The 14,783-nt window shown below is 52.2% G+C and overlaps 1 protein-coding gene across 6 annotated transcripts in view; it reads left to right on the top strand.

Annotated features, from left to right (window-relative positions):
• The first annotated feature begins 541 nt into the window (after nt 1–541).
• CAMKK2 (calcium/calmodulin dependent protein kinase kinase 2) overlaps nt 542–14,783 on the top strand; it is a 47,251-nt gene continuing 33,009 nt past the window's right edge. For 5 of the 6 annotated variants that reach the window (XM_059408387.1, XM_059408382.1, XM_059408385.1 and 2 more), the window contains exons 1-2: nt 549–625; nt 14,694–14,783. The gene's annotated coding sequence lies outside the window, so the exon portion shown is untranslated. Of the gene's footprint in view, nt 626–14,693 lie in introns of all 6 variants that reach the window. The other variant, XM_059408383.1, reaches the window with a different exon arrangement.

The following is a 14,783-nucleotide window of genomic DNA, read 5'->3' on the forward strand; positions in this document are numbered from 1 at the left end:
CTGTCCCGCAGGCTTGGGGAACTTTCCGCGACTCAGCCGCCGCCCTGCAGTCCCCGTGTTTGGCCAAACAAAGCGAGCGCTGCCGGCGCGTCCGGCCTGCCCGAGGGTGCCGCAGCCGCGGCGCCGAGAACCGGGGCAGGTGCGCGCCGCGGGCGGAGGCAAAGTTGCCGCGCAGCAGCCCGCGCCCCGGCGCGCGCCGGGTCTCTCCCGTCCTCCCGGCTCGGCGGCCTCCGGCGGCCGCTCCCGGCCCCACATCACTTCCCCTAGCCTTCGCCTCCTCCCCTTTCCTTTCCTTTCTCCACCCCGCCGCCTCGCCGCTACTTTCGTCTCCACCGGCTCCCGCCTCCCCTCCCTCCCCGGCGCGGGGCCGAGCCGGCGGGGGCGCGCCGAGGGCGGCTCCGCGCCCGGGTTTCCAGCGGCCGCGGCCAATCCCCGCGCAGCCCGCGGCGTCGTCGCGCCCCAGCCGGGACCCGGCGGCTCCTCCCGCCCCCGCCCCACCCCCTGCGCGCCGGCCGGGGCCGCGGAGAGGAGCGCGCGGCCGCGCTGAGCCGGGCAGAGCCGAGCCGGGGGCGCTGAGCGCGGGAGGCGGCGGCGGCGGCGGCGGCGGCGGCGGCGCGGAGCCCAGGTGAGCTGACGGGAGCGGGGCCGCGGGCCGGGGACACGGCGCTGCAGCCCCGGGCGCCCTCGCCCTGTCGGGGCGGGGGACAGCTGCTGGGGCTGCAGACAAAGCCCTGAGGCCGGCACCAGGTTCCCTCCGTGGAGAGGACCCCACGTGCGGCGCCCCACGCCCCGCCACGTGGGGGGACTCGGCCCCCGGGCGCCCCTTCCCCCGCGTCCTCGGAGCGCCTGGGGCCTTGGAGTGGCCTCCTTGGCCGGGCCGCGCCCGGCTGGGGGTGGCAGGGGCGGTCCCGGAGTTTGGAACCGATGTCACCGGGGCCGGGGCAGTCAAGGATCTTGGAGGCGGCCTAGGCCCACCCTCTCGCGTTTGACAGGTGGGGAAAGCTACAGAGTGCAGGGAAAGAGAGGGCCGCCGGCCTCTGAGCACCCCACCCCCGCACCCCTCTTGTCTTGGGGGCAAACCCAGGCCCTGGTGGGTGGGACCGACTGCAGAGGGCAGGACCCTGGATCAGCAGTTGCGGGGCCTGGGGACCTTTGCCTCTCTTAGTTGGCCCTCTGCCTCCGCCCTCCGGCACCTCGCTGGCTGGTCCTTTTGACCTAAATTTACCTCGGGTCCGCAGCACTCAGTGCGGAGAGGTGCCTTCACCGGCACCCTCTGCTTGAATGTTGGGGACGCGGGGAGTCTGGGCCCAGCCCCGTAAGCATTGGGTCTTGATGCCAGGAATGCCACCCTGTCCAGCCTCGAGCTCCTCCTGGCTCCCCCCACCTCTGCGCTGCCCAGTTTGGGAAGCGGGATGTTTTCACAGCTCTGCCAGCCGCTCTGCTGCTCTCACTTGGCCTTAGCGAGGTTGCACCTTAGCCTCTCCTGTCTCCATCAGAACTTTGGGGTGGAGGGATACCGTTTGGGGAGGGGGCTGGGAACTCAGTGCGCTCAGTAAGAGAGGGGCTCGCTGGCTTGAGGTGGGACATGTAGTGTCCACTTCCTTAAAGGTAACTTTAATCTGGAAGTCCCTGCAGTCCTAGAGATAGAAACTTCATGTCCCCTAGAGTGGTACTGGTCATTTACCACACCCCCTCTCCTAGCCCTGCCCCCAGGGGGGAGAGAAGAGGATAGCTCTCTGTCCCCATAGGCTGCCATGTTCTCGGGGAGGTAGGGACAGCAACAAGGGGAGGGTTTTGGGGGAGTGAGCCCCCCGCCTCCCAAACCACCCCACAAAAACATGCAATTTAAGAATAAACAGTGTTCGTGCTATGCAGATGCAGCTCTGTGGTGAGCCCTGGCACCTCCTTCCAGATTGCTCAATTTAAGCCCTTCCTATGTAGAAAGCAGCTATGCCTAGTGAGAGCACAGTGTATTTTTGTCATACAAAGTAATAGCCATCATTTGATGAGCCTCCAAACACTGTGATATGTGTTGCATTTATTATCTCATTTAATGCCTACCAAAATCCTAGAGGCAGAAATGTTTACTCCCATTGTAGAGATGAGGAGGTCAGGAAACAATCCTGCCGTGTTTCTTGGAGTTAGCCGCATTCTATAGAGGGATCAGGGAGGTTAAGCAGCTTGCCCAGGGTCACACAGCCAACCCAGGCCTGTCAGTCCCTTGAGCCTTATGCACTTTACCACCTCTTTTATAGCAGGGTCCCTTGCAAGGCTGTCCTCAGCTTTTTGAGGGACCCAGAATTGTTTACTAAACCACCTTAGGAGGACACAGAGCTAAGCGGGCATGATACTGATGCGTATTGACTTGTCTTTGCTCCCAGGTTGTTAGTGGGCTAGTGGCCAAATATATTCACCAATAACTCTGCAATAACTCTCACCAGGGGCAGTTATACCTTCTTGGCAAGCATTTGGAAAAGTGCCTGGTGACTTTTGGTTGTCAAAGTGATGCTGAGCACTTCTGGCTTTGGTAGGCAGGAGCCAAGGATGCCAAATGTCCGGCAAGCAGGCCAGATCCATGCCAGGCATGAAGAATTGCCCTGCCCTGAATGCCAGGAGTGTCTGTGTTGAAACACACCAGGAGGAGTAAGTGTGCTGGGAATGAAGGAAGCAGAGGGCGATGGAGTTTCTGGAGAAATCTCTTCTTGCTGGTATGAATCCAGGAGGCTCCCAGAAAGAGGTGGTGTTTGTGCTAAGTCTTAAGGGATGGGCTAAAAAAAAAAAGAGAGAGAGAGAGAGGGGCACCTGGATGGCTCAGTGGTTTAAAGCCTCTGCCTTTGGCTCAGGTCATGATCCCAGGAGCCCCACATCGGGCTCTGCTCAGCGGGGAGCCTGCTTCTTCCTCTCTCTCTGCCTGCCTCTTTGCCTACTTGGTGATCTTTGTCAAATAAATAAATAAAATCTTCAAAAAAAAAAAAGAGAGAGAAATAGAGAGAGAGATTGTATGGGAGTGGGAGGGGAAGGGTCTTGACCTAGCAGTGGGAACTTTGTGCAGTCACCCAGGAGTTTGCTCCTTGAGAACCTCAACCTGCATCCAAGATGGGCTGCTGGGTGGGGCAGCCAAGCCTATTTTCAAGGCGTTTGGCTCAGATTTTAATGTGGGTTGCAGAGTCGTCCTCATCCCATCATGAACTCATTTAACGGAAGGGCTCCGACAGGCAGAGTACTTGAACTTGGTTAGGGTCAATTGCAACCTTGCTTTCTTCATCCCACCTTCTGGTAACTGGGAAGCCTTGAGTTTTTGCTTCCTTTCCTGATCCTGGAGATTTGGGGCAAATGCTGTTTCAGATTGTCCTTTGGGTCCGAAGAGGGCCTTGCGTTGCTATTTTTCCCTGGATGTTTTGCTCTCCCAGTCAGCTCCTCCCCTTTGAGCTACAGGATCCTGGGGGGTGGGGAGGGTGGGGTTAAGGCAGGCCTGGCTGCGGGGTGCCGCCTTGGCCCTCTCCCTCATTTCTGCGCCTTCTTTCTTGGAAGTGAAGGAAATCGCATTCCTCTCCTGGAATGGCCTTTTCTTCTTTCAGCTGTGCTGGTTCCCTTCTGGACCTGTTAATATGTGACCTTTCGTGGCTGGCTTGTCTTTCTTGGAGCGAAATGTTTCCGAGGTTCACCCATGCTGGAAAGTATGTGGGTGCTTCTCTTCTGTGGCTGAGTAGTATTCCCTTGTATGGATAGACTCCATCTTGTTTACCCATTCATCAGTTGGTGGACCCTGGGTGGTTTCCACTATGAGGGTTTCTTACGGCCACTTCGTGCGTACCTCTGCTTCCTCAGAGCCCAGTTAAGGAACCTCTGGGCCTGGGATGTTACTTTGTCACTCTGTTGGCAGACAGAAGGTAGTGGAGGGAAGGGTCTTGGAATTCAGTTGGGGAACAGTTACCAGGAACAGGGTTTTCAGGACTCCCTCCATCTCGGGCCCCCTCCAGCTCCGCCACAAGAATCCTGCTTCCTCCCAAAGCCCGGTGCCTCCACGCTCAATGCACAGGGGTGCCGTGTGATTTTTCATGGAGAGTGTGAATTTCATTCGGTTCCATTTCTTCAATCACGGTGATTTGTTAGACGCAGGCCCACATGTCATCTTTTGGCATGTATTTTTGTGAGACTTTTTCCAGGTAAGTAAATCCACAAAGTAGAGAAAGCCTCCCCAGACAGATGGAGCCCTAACCCTGTGGCCAGGCGTGGAGTCAGCGCCGTCTCCTGACAGCTTGGCCAGAAATGCCTGCCATGGAGGAAATCAGAAGCCTAGTGAACCCGGAGCTGGGAGGAAGCCCAGAAAAGAGCAGTCCCGTAGCCCCTTCCCTTTGACAGTTGAGTAGGTAGAACACAGAGAGGAGGGGAGAACAGGGTCTTTGGGAACACTGTCTGTGAGCCAACGTTCATATAGAGGATGGACTCCAGAGTCACCCCCTGGCTGGGCTGCAGCAGCTCCATTTTACAGATGAGAAAATCAAGGTCCAGGCCCCTGGGAGTTGTCTAATTTCCTCGCATACCTTCTAATCCTGAGCTCTCGAGTTTACCTTGACCTCCATATGATGGCAGATGATGCCCATTTTCTCCTAGAATAGAATCCCTCTTCAGGAGGGTATGATTTTTTACTCTCTGAAAAATAAGATTTTAAGATTCCTTTCTTCTCTGATTGGATCCCTTCCTCAACACAGCGAAAAATTGGGTATATTTCAGAGGAGGTGGGCGCTGTCGCTTGTGAGGAATGCCCCAGCATTCCCTACCGGGGGACGTTCATGACCAAAATGGGGAAGGAGTGATTTCAGCTGCCCGTGTTTTCTGTTTCTGTCGTTTTGGTAGTGGTGCTGCTGAACTTTTTTCTTCGATTATGAAACATTTTAAGCATAGAGAAAAGCCAAGTTTTGTTTTGTTTTTTTTTTTGACTGGCTCATGTTTTTTGGAAGGCCGGATGGAAACAGGGTAGAGCAAGGCGCTGTGTTTCACTTAGCACTGGCTCTGGAACCCTGATGATATGTCACTGAACTGAGCCCACACTTTTTGGGGGGCTAGTGACAAGCCCTGTCCTGGGAGCTGAGGGACACCGGCACCTGGTCCCTGGGCCCGGAGAGCTCCCAAATGAGTGGTCTGTGAACTCTTACGGGAGTGCTTTGGGAAAGATAAACAATTCTAGCAACTTCCCCTTTGAAAAGGAGAGAAAGAAAATTCTAAAAGCCTGTTGTACCCCCACCCCCACCCCATCCTGAAGGCTGCTGAGCAACTATTTTTATGTTGTCTCTTTTTATCCCGTTGGCTTCTGTAAATAGTTGAGAGATGGCAGTTGCAGAGATAAAAATGCTAATCTCAACCTGGAGAGGAGAGAGGATGGCCCCAGGAAGAGATGCCCCCTCATCCCTCCGCAGGCCAAGGTCTGGCCCCTCTGCCCACAGGGGCTGGAGGTAGGCGGTGAATGGGTGGGGGGAGGGGCATCGAGGGTGGTGTCTGAGATAAGCCTCTGCTGGGGAAGTTTAAACAGGGAACCCGGTGGTTTGGGTGGGGGCAGGGCGTGGAAGAGAGAACGCATCCATCCGGGGTTTTTATAAGTGCATGAGGATTTTTGCCTTTGAGGATCCTGATGGAAAGGGATTTTATTTAGATTCATTTCAGACAATTCTACCAGGTTCTGTGTCCAGGTGTAGGGGACAGGATTGGTTCCTCAGAGGCAGAGCCGGTTCCCAGCCCCTCCTGGCCCCTGGCTGGGGTGCTTTGTGCGGGGAGGCTGCAGAGGGAGGGAAGAGCTGGGGTGTCTGGTCCCCCTCCGTCTCCCACCTGCCAGGCTGCAGAATGTTGGCGTCTGAGTTACTTCTTCATTTGTTTCAGATTGTTACTTCTTTTCATTACAAACTCAAATTCCAGTCCTTTCTCTGCCTCTTCCTTTGGTTCCCTGAAAGATTGCGGGGGGGGGGGGGGGGATGGTTCCTGCCTCCCTTTCCAGGTAGCCCCCCACACACACCTGCTTCACACCCACCCACCCACTCACACTTCCTTCTGTTCAAGATGGGGGGCCACTGGGGTGCACCTGGCTTTTAGATGCTTGACTGCATGAATGCGGGGGGCTTCCCCCACTCCGTACTTCCTTATTAACCAAACAGTAACCTCCAAGGAAGACACTGGAGCTCCTTGCTCTGTAAGTGTCCTGTCCCCCAGGGGACATGAGGCTGCAGGAGTCAGAACCTCTGGTTCTCACCCTGGCCTAGTCTGGGACCTGCTGGGCTCCCTTGTGGAGGCCACCTCACGTCTGTGGGTCTGAGCAACTCCATGGGCAGCCCTGTGCCGGTGATGAAAGCCTTGGGAGTGTGCACACATTCTTTGGGTACATGTAAGCAAGGATGTGAAATTCTTTTTTTTTTTTTTAAAGATTATTTATTTATTTATTTGACAGAGAGAAATCACAAGTAGATGGAGAGGCAAGCAGAGAGAGAGAGGGAAGCAGGCTCCCTGCCGAGCAGAGAGCCCGATGTGGGACCCGATCCCAGGACCCTGAGATCATGACCTGAGGCGAAGGCAGCGGCTTAAATCACTGAGCCCCCCAGGTGCCCCAAGGACGCTTTGCTTTATTTAAGTCTTGTGAAAAGTGATGCACGTGGACAACAGTTAGAGCAGAAGATGGAAAGAGTAAAGTTAGCACGGTGAGGTTAGAGATAAAGATTTTGTTTTAATATAAATTCAAGCCAGATGAGGGACTTGAACTTGCTAGCCATGGAGGTGCTTTCCTGGCAACAGCGTCCGTTCAAGGGAGCATTTGCTGTGTGCAGGAGAAGGGACATGCACTTCATCACCATGTCCCCCCAAATCCAGGGGCCTTTACACCTGTGCTTTCCCAAAGCGCTGTGTGATTGTGGGCAAGTGACTCCGACTCTGCCTCAGTTTCTCATCAGTGAAATAAGCATGTTAAGCGTACCTGACTCTTAAAGTTGTTCTGACAGTTAAATGAGATGATAGATGCAAAGTGCTCAGAACAGAGCCTGGCACTTGGCAAGAGCTGCAGGGGCCTGGCTGCTATCTAACGCTGACATGGCCACTGCTGCCCTGATACATTTCTTGTATCAAAGGTCTGGTCACTATCTTCACTTCACTCTGTCCTGTTCATTGGCCCTTCCTTTCCCCAGCCTTGATTTTTTTTTTTTTTTCTTTAAGATTAAAGAGGAGAAAAAAGAAAAAGAAAGTCTTTGGAAGTTCTGTTTTTGCTTCAGTGTCAAGGTGAAGGCTGTGTGGGTCACCGGGAGACCTGCGGCTGCCTGGCACTTTGGTCTGGTTGAGAGCCTTATGGTGCAGGGAAGTGTTGATCTGATAGGGAGTTTAGTGGAGAGGCTTTTCTGTCAATCGGCTCTGTGTCTTCTGTCAGTCAGGACCCTGGGTTGTAAATGACAGAAAACCAATCACAAACTAACAAGCACAAATGGGATCATGTAGTTAAAAGCTTCTGGTATATATGGGCTTCAGGCATGGCTGGATCCTGTACTCGGACAGTGTCTCTGGGCCTCAGTTCTTCTCTGTCTGTTGCTTCTCTTCTCTGTTGACTTCATTCTAGGGCAGGGTTTTTCCCAGCCCCCAATAACTCTAGAAATACATCCTTATTGCTCCAAGTTTCACAGAAAGAGACATTCTCAATCCTTAAGCCAAGTCCTAGAAAGAGATGGACCGACCTGAGTCACACGTCTACTCTTGTATCAGATCTCTTGACCAGAGTAATTCATACCTCATTAATCAGGCTCAAGTCATATGGGAATCCCTGAAGTTGATGGTACAGACAAGTTTCGTGGAGTCACCTTTCCACAAGAAAGAATGGTTTCCCAGATGTAAATCAGTCTGCTGTTATTGGTGTAAAGGAACATAGATTCTGAGCCAACTAAAGAAAACTTCTGAGCAGCCTTGGGATGAGTGATAGAAACAAATGGCTCTAGCCAGTATTTACTGAGTGTCAGCAGTGTTCTGGAAAGTTCTAGGTCCTGGAGTTGATCCGTAAACAAGAAACGCAAAGCCATGGCTCTCACATGTTAAATCAGGCTGATATCTCCAAATCCTATGCTTTTCTTTTCTGACCCTCCTAAGATCTCATGTCTTCGTGCTCCCCTCTCAAGCAGGTTGAGGTCTTAGGAAGTCCAAGGAATGGGCCGTATGCTCCCCTTTGTTAGGGATTTTGCCTAGCCCGGACTTGATCTAGGATCCAGTACATGGACCTTGCAAGGCTGTGGTTGTAATTTTTAGCCCCTTCTTGAAAAACTCAGACCGGTTTTAGCTTTTCCTGGAACCACTGTTTAACTTGGGGCAAATCAGTAAATCTGCCTGAAGGTTCATTTTTCCTCATTGGTGAATTGAAGTGGTTGGAGCAGGTGACCCCTGATGTGTGCCCTGTTTAGCACAGACATCTGATGCATCTCCAAGCAGGGCTTGGAGGGGTGAGATAGGGCGGGAGCTGTGGGAAAAGGAGGCAGGCGTGTGACCCGTGCACTCAGCCTGTCCTTGGTGTTGGGGAGGCGAGGGAGGTGGGGGCGGGGAGGAGGTGAGGGTGGTGGTAGTGGTACGCAGGCAACTGTATTTCCTGTCCAAAGCTGCAGTGAATTCTTGCCGGGAGAGAATACAGACCAGGTGCTGTTGGAGTGCCCAGGACCTCAAGAGACTGGAAATTTTGCCTTGATTCAGAAATGTCCTGGCTTTGAGATGTTGACATCGCATTCAAATAGTTTCAGACACAGGGTAGGCCTGGCCAGTTGACCCCTGAGTCCCCACTTGCCACCTTGTTGCTCTCGGGACTGTGACAGGGACGGGGTCTGGGCACGCTAAGCTGAAACCGGCATTATCCCTCCTAACCTCTGCCAAGGGAGGGCCTTTGTCTCTGGGGAGACAGTCGGTTCCGTGCCTCAAACAGAGTGCTCGAGGAGAGACATTTGTAAGGGTTGGTGTGACGAAAGGGGTAAGGGTTTGGCTGGGCCAGGGCTGGAATCTGGGGTGTTCCCGCTGGCATCAAACCTTAGTGCTGTGTCGGCCAGTCCCGCCGAGCCCCCCAGGTCTCCCGCTCCTCCTTTGGGAAACACCTGTCATCGGTGGCCTTGAGGCAGCTGGTTTCTGTGGGTGGGCGGGAGCTGTGTTCCCTTGCTAGGACTGCTGGGAGGACGGTCTGCAGACGGGAGGCTTCAGCAGCAGAACTGGAGAGGCTCACCGTTGTGGAGGCCAGAAACCCTAGGTCAAGCATCGGGAGGGAGAATCTGTTCTGCCCCTCTCTGGGCTTCTGCTGGCTTGCTGGCCATCTTTGGCATTCCTTGGCTCGACGGGGCAGCACCAGATCTCTACTCCCACATTCCCCTGTGTTCTTCCCTAAGTGGATCTCTCTCTGGGGCCAGATTTTCCCCTTTTTATAAAGACACCACTCAAATTCGATTAGGACCCACGCTTAGTGACCTCACTGCAACTTGATTACCTCTGTAAAGACCCTCTCTTCCAAATAAAATTCCATTCTGAGGTCCCGGGGTTATGACTCCAGCATATCTTTTGTGGGGGGGCAGTTCAATCTGTAACAGGTGCCTAGTGGGGTCCCTGGGACTCTGCCCTGGGGTGCCCTTTGTGTTCTCCATCCACTTTGCCTACAAAGCTCTTGTCCTCCAGCTTCCTTTGCATGCACCCTCCACGCGCTGGCACTCACACTCCGCTCACACTCCCATGCCTCCAGTCTGGGGAGGAGGGGGTGGTGCTTCTTTCTGTTCCCTCCACTCTCCCACGTCTTTTCTGGCTCAGGACCTTCTCAGAAGCTCACTCCTTCTGGAACAAGGCCCTGCCCCCTCAGCACCTACCTACCCTGTAGGTCTCAGCTGAAATACAATTTCCTGAACCGCGGCCTTCCTTGACCTGCCCCCACCATTCCGATCTCTCTCTCTCTGTGTTTAAGACTGATTGATTTATTTTTGAGAGATTGAGAGTATGAGCAGGGAGAGAGAAAAAATCCTCAAGCAGACTCCCCATGAGTGCGGAGCCCGATATGGGGCTCTATCCCAGGACCCTGAGATCATGACTTGAGCCGAAATCAAGACTCGGCTGTTTAACCGACTCAGCCATCCAGGTGTCTCCCCTATCTTCTGTTTTATCTGGTCTTGGTTTCTCCTCGTTTGTACTTACAAAACTTAGAGTCATTTGTGTACCTACTTTTTTTTTTTAAGATTTTGTTTTTTTATTTTACGGGGCGGGGGGGGGGGGAAGGGGGGGGGGGAGAAAGAGCACGCGCAGGGGGAGGGGCAGGAGAGGGAGAAGATTTCAAGGGGACTCCATACTGAGCACAGATCCAGTGAGGGGCTTAATCTTAGGATCCCGAGATCATGACCTGAGCTGAAACCAAGAGTCAGATACTCAAATGACAGCGCCACCCAGGCACCCCATGTACCTACTTTTTTTTTTTTTTTTTTTTAATTTGACACAGAGGCAGCAAGAACAGGAACACACAAGCAGGGGGAGTGGGAGAGGAAGAAGCAGGCTTCCCCAGGGAGCAGGGAGCCCGATGTAGGGCTCTATCCCAGGACCCAGGGATCACGAACTGAACTGAAGGCAGATGCCCAACTGAGCCGCCCAGAGGCCCCCCCCCCCCCCCATGTACCTACTTTTAAGAAATCACATCTTTTTTTTTTTTTTTTTATCTGCCACATAGTAGGTCCTTAGTAATTACCTTAAAGAACAAATGGGTGAGTGAATTTCCTTTAGGACCTCCCTGGGCCTCAGTTTCCCCACGTTAGAGGATGTGTCTGGCCAAGCCTGTTATCCCAGGGAGGACATTGTCTGGGGCCCCTTTGTTATCCCGTGGTACCCAGGAGCTCAGGGAACCCCTTCCAGGGTGAGTCTGGAGTTGGGGATGTCCCTGCCACGCTTGCTGGCTGCTTGCTGGCTGGTCCTATGGTGCCTCTGCGTTTGATGAACAGGCACAGGTTGGAAACAGCCCCCAGGAAATGGGAGCCCACTTCCTAGAGGTCTGTGCCACTTGGCTTCCTGGCAGAGGAAGGAGCGTTCCCTTCATCCTGGCATGGAGCCTGGTCCATCTGCTTCAGGAAGGGTCTGGTTGCTCTTGAGCTGCCTGTGAGAGGTGGGGGAGCTTGGGGCTGCCAGCCCTGAGGGGATGGGGAAGGCTTCAGGGGCAGGGAGAGGACACAGATTTCAGGCAGGAAGCTCTAGAGAGAGGGCTCTTTGCAGTTTGTGAAACCCAAGCAGTTTTGCAGAAAGGGCCCCTCACTACCCGCCCCCCGCAATGGTGCCCTTGGCTGTCCCTCCCTTGCAGAGGGCTGGTGGGGACCAAATGCCAGGCAGAATGTTTAGCCATACTTGGTGTGGGATAAGTGCTCAGCTAACTGCTATTGTTGCGCAAACCATTGTCTTTGTAGGATTTTTTTCTCCTGGGCAGAGTGTTGATGGGTTTCATCAGATCATTATGGAGCCTGTGACCTTGTAGGGTCTGTGGCCCCAGATCCATTGGAACCCTGGCTTGGACTCTGTAGGGTTTAGAGGTGGAAGACTTCCCCCTCCACCCCGACCCTCACGCCTGGCAGAATGGCTGGCTTGGTCCTCAGGCCTCGCTGGGCCCTGGGACACTGAGGTCTGGGCCCTCTTTTCTGAGACTGGGACACATTTGCCCCTCTAGCATAGAGGCTGTCATCTCCGCCCTGCCTCCTCAAGGCCTTGGCCAGACGCCAGCTTGTCAAGGAGACTGATTCAAAGCAGCTTTGCTGGGGGCAGATGGCTTGGTGTCCTTGGCCTGGAGTGAAGATCGATAAGCAATTGTTTTTTTCTTGGCAAGAAAAAAATTCTCCATTAACTTTCTCAGGTGCTGCCAGACTAGTTTTCTTTTCAGGAACTCTGCAGCCCTGTCTGAGGTGTCTGTGGGAGGAGGACAGGCCACTGGAGCTGCCCCCTCTTGCCCTGGGGGCGGCAGGCCCCTGTAGCCAGAGTGTTGGAACCCACAGGAGAGTAGGTTGGCTGGCTTGGATATCAGTACCTCATAGGAACATTCTGGAACACAGCCTGGCACGTAGTAGGCATTCGATAGGTAATTATTGAAAAAATAGCTTTTTGAGCATATGACCATGTATGAGACATGACACTGTGTGCTTAGCTTATTTAATCCTCATGGCTGTCGGGTGACTGCCCATTTTATAGATAAAAAAACCGAGGCTGAGGAAATCTAAGTCATTTGTATGTGGCCAGTGCAAGCAATGGAGCTTCAAGGGCCCTGCTTTTCCTTTCCTGGAGGATGCATAACATAACAAGCTGGGCCACAGAAAACCTTGAACTTGGGTTGGATTCTTTCAGTGATGCGGCCAGGCAGCCAGGAACACAGTTAATGATTTCTTTCTCAGACTTGCTAAGGGTGGGATAGAGGAATAGGAGTGGGACCAGATGCCTCCTCCTCCTCCTGCCTCAGCCCTCTAGGTTTATTATCCTAACTCCTACCAGGGTTACAGTTACCTTCTTTCTTTAAAGAATTCATTTCTGGGGGCACCTGGTCAGCTCATTTGGTAGAGTGTACGGTCCTTGATGTCAGGGTTCGAGCCCCATGTTGAGTGTAGAGATTACTTTTTTTTTAAAGATTTTATTTATTTATTTGGCAGATAGAGATCACAAGTAGGCAGAGAGGCAGGCAGAGAGAGAGGAGGAAGCAGACTCCCTGCTAAGCAGAGAGCCCAATGCGGGGCTTGATCCCAGCACCCTGGGATCATGACCTGAGCTGAAGGCAGGGGCTTTAAGCTATTGAACCACCCAGGCGCCCCTTAGAGATGACTTTAAAATAAATTTTTTAGGGGCACCTGAGTGGCTTAGTGGGTTAAAGCCTTCGGCTCAATCGAGCCCCGCACTGGGCTCTCCGTTCAGCGGTGAGCCTTCTTCTCCTTCTCTCTCTCTGCCTACCTCTCTGCCTACTTGTGATCTTTGTCAAATAAATAAAATCTTAAAAAAAAAAAAAGATTTTATCTATTTGACAAAAGGGGGGAGTGCACGCACACGCACACGCAGGAAAACAGATGGAGGTGAAGACTCCCCACTGAGCAGGGAGCCCGACAGGGGGCGCGATACCCCAAAAATAAAATACTAAAAAAAAAAAAAAGAGTTCATGGGGCCCCTGGGTGGCTCAGTTGGTTAAGCAACTGCCTTTGGCTCAGGTCATGATCCAGGAGTTCCAGGATTGATAAGTCCCACATCCAGCTCCCTGTTCCGGGGGAGTCTGCTGCTCCCTCAGACCAGCCCCACTTTCATGCTCTCGTGCTCTCATTCTCTCTCTCAAATAAATAGATAAAATCTTTTTTTTTTTTTTAAATAAAAGAGTTCATTTCTGAAGAATTACTATTTGCACATGGTACCCAGTAGAATGTCAGTTCTTCCCACCCTGTCTGCCTACTTCTGCAAACCACTTGTTTGCTCTGGAGGCCCCTGTTAACCATTTTCTTGAATACCTTTTTGGAAATATGCTGTTGCATGTACAGTTTCTTTCACATATAGGGCCTATTTCCCCCTACGACATAACAGCAACATACTAATGCTTTGGTTTTTTCCATATGACAGCGTGTCTTAGAGCGAATTCATCCCAGATTGTGTGGGATCAACTGAATGCTTGGTTTTCTCCTGGGATACTTGCATAATCTTACTTACTCAGTCCCCTGTGGATGGTCATTTCAAACCATACTACCAGAATACATCATTTTTCACATGTGGGAGGTTGTCTATAGGATGAAGACTTAGGTGTGGAATTGCTAAGTCAAGGGTATGTGCTTTGGAATTTCATTAGATATCGGTGACTTTTCTTTCATGAGGATGGTACCAATTCAGACTCCCCATAGCCTCACCAGAATAGTGCTACGATTATACTTTTTGTCACTGCCAATCTGATAGTTGAAAAAGTAGTAATTCCTAATAGTTTTATTATTATTATGTTAATTTTGGTAAAATATACATAACACAAAATTGACCACTTTCACCATTTAGTGGCATTAATGACGTTCACAGTGCTGTTCACCTGTCACCATTATCTGTTTTTCGGGACTTTTTCATTACTCCAGACTGAACTCTGTGCCCCTTAAACAGTGATTCCTTGGTCCCCTCTCCCCCACTCCCTGGTCAGCCTCTCTCTTCCGTCTGTATGATGTTGTCTGTTCTAGGTCCTGACTCGTACCATTGCAGCATCCAGTATTTGTCCTTTAACATCTGGCTTGTTTCACTTAGCACGTTTTCACAGTTCATCCATGGTGTAGCATGTGTTGAAACTTTATTCCTTTTTATGGCTTATTAATAGTCCATTATACGGATAGAACACATTCTTTTCGCCATTCACAGTTGATGGACACTTGAGTTGTTTCCACCTTCTGACTGTGAATGGTGCTGTGAGGAACAAGGGTGTATATGTATCCGTTTGGATCCTAGCCTCATTCTTTTGGGTACATACCTGGGAGAACACGTGCTGGATCCTATGGTCGTTCACTGCAGTTAGTTTTTGGAGGACCCACCAGACCATTTCATTGTCATTTGAACTTGCCCTTCTCTTACTGTAGCTAAGGCTGAGTATCTTGATGGGTTTCTTTGTTGCTCTTTATCTTGAAGTCCTTCTTCATAAATTGTACCTAGGATGCTGCAGTGATTTTGTTAATGCTTTTCCCATTGGTCTTTCCCTCCTCCGCAAGAGCACGGACCCCATCCACCCACGTTACTGTCCAGATTGCCGGACACAGAAGCTGCGCCATAAATACTTCTTACAGGACGATCCCAAGAAG

This window comes from Mustela nigripes, chromosome 8 (genome assembly GCF_022355385.1).
Source record: "Mustela nigripes isolate SB6536 chromosome 8, MUSNIG.SB6536, whole genome shotgun sequence".
Classification (NCBI taxonomy): domain Eukaryota; kingdom Metazoa; phylum Chordata; class Mammalia; order Carnivora; family Mustelidae; genus Mustela; species Mustela nigripes.